The sequence below is a fragment of the Cavia porcellus genome, unplaced genomic scaffold, assembly GCF_034190915.1.
Source record: "Cavia porcellus strain 051 isolate PalLab524CR breed Dunkin Hartley unplaced genomic scaffold, mCavPor4.1 scaffold_12, whole genome shotgun sequence".
NCBI lineage: Eukaryota > Metazoa > Chordata > Mammalia > Rodentia > Caviidae > Cavia > Cavia porcellus.
This window is the reverse complement of record NW_026947495.1, coordinates 15,569,796-15,577,187: the sequence shown is the minus strand read 5'-3', so window position 1 is coordinate 15,577,187 and position 7,392 is coordinate 15,569,796. Positions and strand designations below refer to the sequence as shown.

Below are 7,392 nucleotides of genomic sequence, written 5' to 3'. Positions count from 1 at the left end.
CTTATTGGCTTAAGGAGAGGTGGAGTGTTTAACTGATAGTAACACCATCAACTCTTAATGCTGGTGAAAATACAGCAGAGGTTTTGCTCATTTCAAAATTGCACTCTCCAGTATCATCTTTAGAATAACATCTTATGTAGTATTTTAAAGAACTATGGTTTGTATCTTTAAATATTGAATATATTTTTCAAAATAGTTCCCTAGCTGCTCACTTGTACTTTAAATATATATATATATATATATATATATATATATATATATGATATATTATTGAAGATACTACAGGATAGAAATATCTAGAGTGCAGAAGTTAAGAAAATAACCTTCATACTGAAAATATATCCTTAACACGCAAAAAACCAAAACCTCATACAAATGTAGTATAGCATACAGATTTTTCAAAAGATGGTATTAAGGCATGGACCATTGTAAATCTTATAGAAATGTATGAACACAGGCCTGTGAGGTGGAAAACAATCTTTAAAAAAACTAGTGAAAATTTTCATGTATATAAAAGATTTCCATGTGGTACTTGATAGCATTCCTCACTTTCCGGTTTCAGATGTGAGCTGATTCAACTTGTTCTGTCTTCATAAATAGCAAAGCGTTCCTTCAGTGCTGTCTTTGGACTTGTCTTCCTCCCATCACCAGTCTCAGTATGTCTGGTAGACGTCGTGGATGGGGACCTGAACAGCAGCAGCGGCAAGGCCTGAGGTGTGCAGCCTGCAGGTACGCTGCATACACAGCCGCCTCCGCGGCCTGTTCTGTAGTGTGGTGATCGTGGCTATGGCCGGAGCAGCAAAAGGGGCGTAACTGGCCCCGCAGATGCTGGCAGTGTGAATTCTCCGCACGTTTGGCGCCACCGTGCGCACCGGAGTTATTGGGCGACCCTGGAAAGGCGGTGGCATCGAGACTGCAGGGATGATAGTGGCGGCGGCTGCCACTGCAGCGGCAGTGCTGGCCGGATCTGGCTGCACAGCCATGGGGCTGATCATGTGCTCCATAGTGTGAATTTTGTCATCTCCAATCATCTTGGGGGCCGGGGCTGCCTGAAACACGGAATACTGGGGCCCGATGGCAGGGATGGCCACTGTACCAGGTTTAATGGCAACTGGACTGACGGCAGAGATTTCCAAATTTGGCCCAAGTGCATATCCTTTTCCTTGCTGCTCTCCTTTCCCTTCATGCTACCGGCTATAGATGCCACGGCCCGCAGAATATTGCCTGAGGTAGGAGCCCCCAGCGGCTCTGTCACCTGCTGCACCTCACCCCTGGCCTTGTACACTGCCTGCTTTCAGGAAGCAGCCCCTGTTGGCCCGGTTGTAAGGTACCAAAGCAGGCGAGCGCCCAGGGGTCGCGCGAGTACGCTGCGTGGCTGTGCAGCAGCCTCGGCCACGCCGCCGCCCTTGGCCGCCTTCTGGGAGCGGGAGTACTGCTCCTTGTCCACCGACTTGGCCAGCGTGACCTCCAGGCACGAACCCTCCAGCTCGGAGCTGTTGAGGTCGTTCATGGCCTGCACGGCATCCTCGGGCTGGCGAAGCGCACGAAGGCGCAGGGGCGGATCTCCTTGATGCGCTCCACGCAGCAGGGGTTGAACCGGCCCCAGCTCTGCTTGACAGCGTCCTCGTTGGTCTCAACTATGAGGTTGCGCACATAGAGGATCTCACGGTCTCCATCACGTCCTCGCCCTCGGGCTTGGCCCAGTCCTCGGCGATCTCGTGGCCCCACAGAGCTTGCGGCGCGCCATGGCGGTGGCACAGTGGCTCTCACACCCCACGAAGGCGAAGCCGCGGTTCTTCACCTTGTCGGCCGCGCTGGCGAACACGATGACGTCCAGCACGATGACCTTGGCGATCTCCTCCAGGATCTCTTCGCGGATGCCTCGAGGAGTGTGCACGCTGCAGCCCAGGCCCAGCAGCCGGCCCGGCCGAATCTCGTAGTGTTGAGCTCGCGCATGGCGCACTCGGCTTCCTGCTTGTGGCAGTACTTGATGAAAGAGGGTTCTTGCCGTCGAGGTCCATCAGGAGGCGCAGCTTGTAGATGCGGCCCGCGGCCTCGAACACCGGCACAAGCTCGTCCCCCTACGTGTATGCGTCGCGCGGGATCTTGCCCACGCAGACCTCACAGTCCGCTGGGGTGCGTTCCCCCCACTCCCCGCAGTCCTGGCGCTGCCCGTTCCCCTGCAGTAGTCCGTGCGCTCCATCGGAGCCACCAGGGCCGCCTCATGGGGTGCGCCCTCCATGCCCTCAGGCACCGTGGCAGAGGACTCGGTGGCAGGGTCGCGTTCATGGCTGCGGTGGAATCCTCTGCGGTCTTAATGTCAAAGGCATCCACGGCTGAGGACACCAGAGCTCCTCAGTGAGCCAAGGGATTGCTGCGCTCTGCTGGGGACCAGGAGCAAGGTGTCCTTCAACCTCCTCTGTTCCTCAAGCCGGGCTGGGCAGGGCCCGGGCGGGCGCAGCAGGCATCAGGCGGCCCAGCCCTGACCTCCACCGGGCCTTCACTGCGGGGCCTGGGGCCCAGGCGCCACCCCTACAAAGTGGCTCATCTGAATCTTGAAAATTATTAACATATTGAATTACACTGATTGATTTTTAATATTACAGCAACCTTACGTTCCTGGAATTAATCCCATTGTATTATGTTTTATTTATTGTTGGATTTACTTTGCCTATTTTTTATGTAAATGTTTTCATATTTATGAAAAAAACCAGTCTATCATCTTCATTGTAATGTCTTCGTCTTATTCTTAAAAATCAGAGTAATCCTAGCTTTATTGAATGAAATGGGAAGTGTTCTCCACTTGGATAGTTTTGGATAGTTATGAATAGCTGTTATTTCTCCCTTAAATACCTGACAGAATTCCCTGGGGAAGTAACCTGGACTTCACTTGTCTGCTGTACCGGTTTTCTATGGCTGCTATAAGTAATTACCTAAGATTTGAATATGAATGTATTTTTGAATCGATCTGTAGATCAGAAGTTTGACATGGATTGCACTGGACTAAAATCAAGGTGCCAGGGGCAGGGTGCATTCCTTCTGGAGGTTCTGAGGGAGAATCTATCCTCTTGCCCTTTCTAGCTTCTAGAAACTTCCATAGTTCCTTGGTTCATGCCCCTCTTCCCGTCTTTAAAACTGGAAGTGTTGGGTCAAGTTTTTCTCAGGTTGCTGTCTTTCTGGTTCTCTCTCTCACTTCTTCTTTGTTCCACTTAGTAAGCACCCCTGAGATTACACATGGGTAATTTCCCACCTCAAAGTCAATTGATCAGTGAACCTACTTTCTGTTTTTTATGTAACCTAATATGGTCAAATGTTCCACATATTAGAACATAGACATTTGGAGGACTATTATTCTGCATACCAGACATCACTTGATTTCTTATAAGTGTATTGAAACTCATGACCCAAAACACGGTCCATCTCAATAAATACCTTGCACACTTAAAAGAGTATCTTTGCTGTTATTCTATTGTTGTTGCATGGCGTATTTTAGAAATTAAATCAAGTTGGCTGATAGCATTAATTTAAAGTTCTATGATCTTGCTGTCTTTTTTTAAAAAAAACTTTTGCTACAAATTATTACAAAAAGGGTATTAAAGTCTTTGATGGTAATGTTGGGTCTGGCTTTTCCCCTTATCCATCCATGTCTGCCTTACATGTTTTAAAGCTCTGTTATGAGATGCATAACATTTAGGACTCTCATTTTTTCTTCATGAATTGACTCAGTCATTATCAAATGACTTTTTTTTCCATGGTAGTAGCATTTGATCTGAAATCTACCTTGTATGATACTAACACACCCACTTCAGATGCTTCTCCCAAAATTTTGTGGTTAAATATGGGGCTTTAGAAGGTGATTAGGTCATATGGACACTATACTGATCAGTGATCAGTTGACTGTTGTTTGAAGGTGGGTCATGTCCCTGATCCCTTCTCTCCCTCTCTCTCTTTCTCTCTCTCTCTTTCTTCTTCTCCTTCTTCTCTTTCTTCTTCTCTTTCTTCTTCTTCTTCTTCTTCTCCTTCTCCTTCTTCTTCTTCTTCTTGTTTTTGTTCTTGAGATAGTCTTGCTATGTACTTCAGGCTGGCCTGAACTCACTATGTAGCCCAGGCTGGTCTTGAACTCATAGTGATCCTCCTGCCTCAGCCTCCCAAGTGCTGGGATTACAGGTGTGAGCCACTATGCTTGGCTTTTCTCTGTTTTCTTTTCATTGTTGTTGTTTGATTGATTGTTTTTGGCCATCATGTACTGTAGTAAGTTGGTTTTCCTCCACCATGACATTTTTTTATTAGTACCTGCCTGTGATTCATGCTGTTTACAATCATATTGGAGGTAGTTACAGCTTTTATTTTTTAGTTTTCCTTCCCCTTCCCTCCCCGCTACACCACATCATTTTTGCTGTGCCATGTCTGCCTTGGATCTAGCTGACCATGAAATGAATCAACTGCAACTGAACCAAAATAAACCTCTCCTCTTTTTTGTTGTGAGTGTTGGGTGCTTGGTCCCAGCTATGGAAAAGTGACTAATATAGAAAATTGGTACTAAGAATGGGGCTGTTGCTGTGATCTTAGCTGACCAGATGGTTTGAAAGCTTTCACAACCATTTTGCAGGAGGAATTTGGAAAGATTTGGAGATGTAGGCTAGAGAAGCCCTAAAACACCGTGAGTGATACTTGATGTGTTATATTGGTCAGAACTCAGAAGACCAAAGTGCTGACAGTAAAAGCCAAACTCAGGAGGTTCAGTTGGAAACAAGGACTTCATTAATGGTTGGACTACAGGTCAAATGTGTTACAGTCTGGCAGAAAAGTTGTCTTTTGCCCATGTCCTGAGACTGCCTGAGATAAAATATAGGGATGATGGAGGAAATTTCAAGGCAGCCCAGTGTTCAAGCTGTGACATGAGTACCGTTGGCTGTTTTCAGCGAGATTTACACTGAGAATCAGAATTAAAAAGAAAAGCTAAAAAGTATGAAGCCTGTCAGAAAAAGGAAGCAGCTGTAAAGTTAGGACAAAAGAGAATGTGGCTGACAAAAAGATTGGCATTTTTTAAAAAAACAAGTACTTTGCATAAGAAAGATAACTTAAAGACATCTCAGACACTGGGGGAACCCTACCATTTACAGATTCCAAAGTATAGAGGGGTAAATATAAACTCCTTTAAAGACTTTGCTTTGAGAAGAGAGCCTCAGGTTTCCCTGCTAGAGAACGTCCACTTAGGAAATTGATTTACTAGGATTCATTTCATCATGTTCAGACATCCAGGCATGCAGAGATTGCTACTGCCATGGTCCAAGGGAGTCCAGATACGATTTGAACTGGCAGCAGACATTACAGTGTCATCCACGTAGTACTGATTTTTCGAGCATACAAAATGCAAATTATATCACAGAGGCTTCCATCCAGATTTCAGAAGTCCTGGGAAGCAAGACGCCACTAGGAAGGCAGTGTGTGAAGCTGGCAGAGCAAAGCCAAAAGGGCCCTGGAGACCCCAGGAAGTCAGAGATGGCAGAAACATGGAATATTTGCAAAAATAAAGCAAAAACAATGACAAAACAAGCTACAGGCAGTCATAGAAGCCACCCCTCACGAAGTCCTGAGTACTATAACTGACGATGTCATGAGATAGAGCTACCCATGCCACTTGGATCTCCTATCTCACCACAACTTGTCCAAGGCACTAGCCATGGAACCCCTTAACATTTGCTTTGGTCTAATTTTCCATTTTGCTTTGGTCTAATTCCTTTCTATCCCCACTATTCCTCCCTTTTAAAATGGGAGGTTTATCCTACAGCATTTTATGTTAGAAGTATTTAACTTTAAGTTTTACAAGTACTCACAGCTAAGAGCGTGCCTTAAGTTTCAGAAGAGGCTCTAGATGAGACTTTTCGGCAATGCTAAAATCGTTGAAGACTTTAGCAGCTTAGAGATGGACTAAATGCATTTTTCATAAAGAGATGGACATGGACGTTTTCAGGGGTCAGGAGTGGAATGTTATGGTTAAGTCTAAAATGTTCACCCCAAATTTTTGTTTACAGGTGGGATTTTAGAAGGTGATTGGTTCATGAGGGTGCTATATTCATCAGTAGATATGCCCATCGATCAGTTTATAACCTACTGTGCTGTTTGGAGCTGGGACCTGGTTGGCAGATGTGGGTCCCGGGGGTATGACTCGGACAGATACATTCTTACCTGGGTTGTCTCCTCTCTCCATTTCCCCATCACAGCACAGTAAATAGCTTTCCTCAATTGTGCCATTCTGACCTGCTGTTTATGCCAGAACTAGCTAGTCATGCACTGAATCCATTGAAAAAGCAAATCAAAATAAACCTTTTCTCCTTTGAGTTGTGCATGCTGGATATTTTGCCCTAGTCATTGGGAAAGTGGCTAATATAGCCATTCCAGGTTTTTAAAATCTAGTGTTAGTACAACATATCTTTTTCATTTTTCTCTCTTAATATACTTGTGGTTTTAAGCTTAAAGATGTTTTTTATGCAATGAACATTTAAACTTAAGTGTTCTCTTTTTATACAAAAACTAGTGACATCTGACTTTAATTGGAATGTTTAAGTTACCTTCACTGTTGTTACTGTTATGTTTTTATGTAACATTTTATTATTTATTTTCTATTCATTTGTCTTTTTTCCCTCTTTACCCTTTTTCTAATTCTTTAATCTTAATCACTTATTTTGTAATTTCATCTTGTCTCTTTTGTTGGTTTTTTGGTAACAACCCTTTATTTTGTTATTTTAGTGATTTCAAAGTTTATAGTTTGCATTTTTAAATGAAAACAATCTAGCCTTAAGTGATATTATTCTACACACATAGTTATACAAACCACACAGTAGCAAGCTTCATTTCTCCCTCACTGACTTTATATAACTTTCATACAGTTTGCTAGTATATATGTTATAAATTCCACAGTGTACTGTTGTTATTTTTATTTATTAATATTTATTATGATTATTTCATTAATAATTTTTAAAGATGTTCAAACAATAAAAATATCCTACATATACCCATATAATCATTATTTCTGATGCTTTTGTATAGATTCATGTTTCCAGCTAATATCCTTTACCTTCTACCTGAAGGACTGGTCTGCTGGGAATCAGTTCTTCCAACTCTGATATGTCTGAAAGATCTTCTATTTCATCTTCATTTTTAAGAGATTTTTTTGATGGATATAGAATTCTACATTGACTTCTTAAATTTTTGCCTTTCAGAATTTTATTCTGATGCACTTTTCCATTTTTCTTTTTTTTTTCTGTTTCATGTTGTATATTTTCTATGCTATACCTTCAAGGAGACTAAACCTGTTTTCTGCAATGTCTAATCTGTTGCTAATCTTATCCACTGGAATTTTTATCTCAGACACCGCAGTTTCACTTCTGG

At 43.4% G+C, this 7,392-nt stretch overlaps 1 pseudogene; it reads right to left on the bottom strand.

Moving 5' to 3' along the window:
- Positions 1 to 653: 653 nt before the first annotated feature.
- LOC100720103 (RNA-binding protein 47-like) overlaps positions 654 to 7,392 on the bottom strand; it is a 39,432-nt pseudogene continuing 32,693 nt past the window's right edge.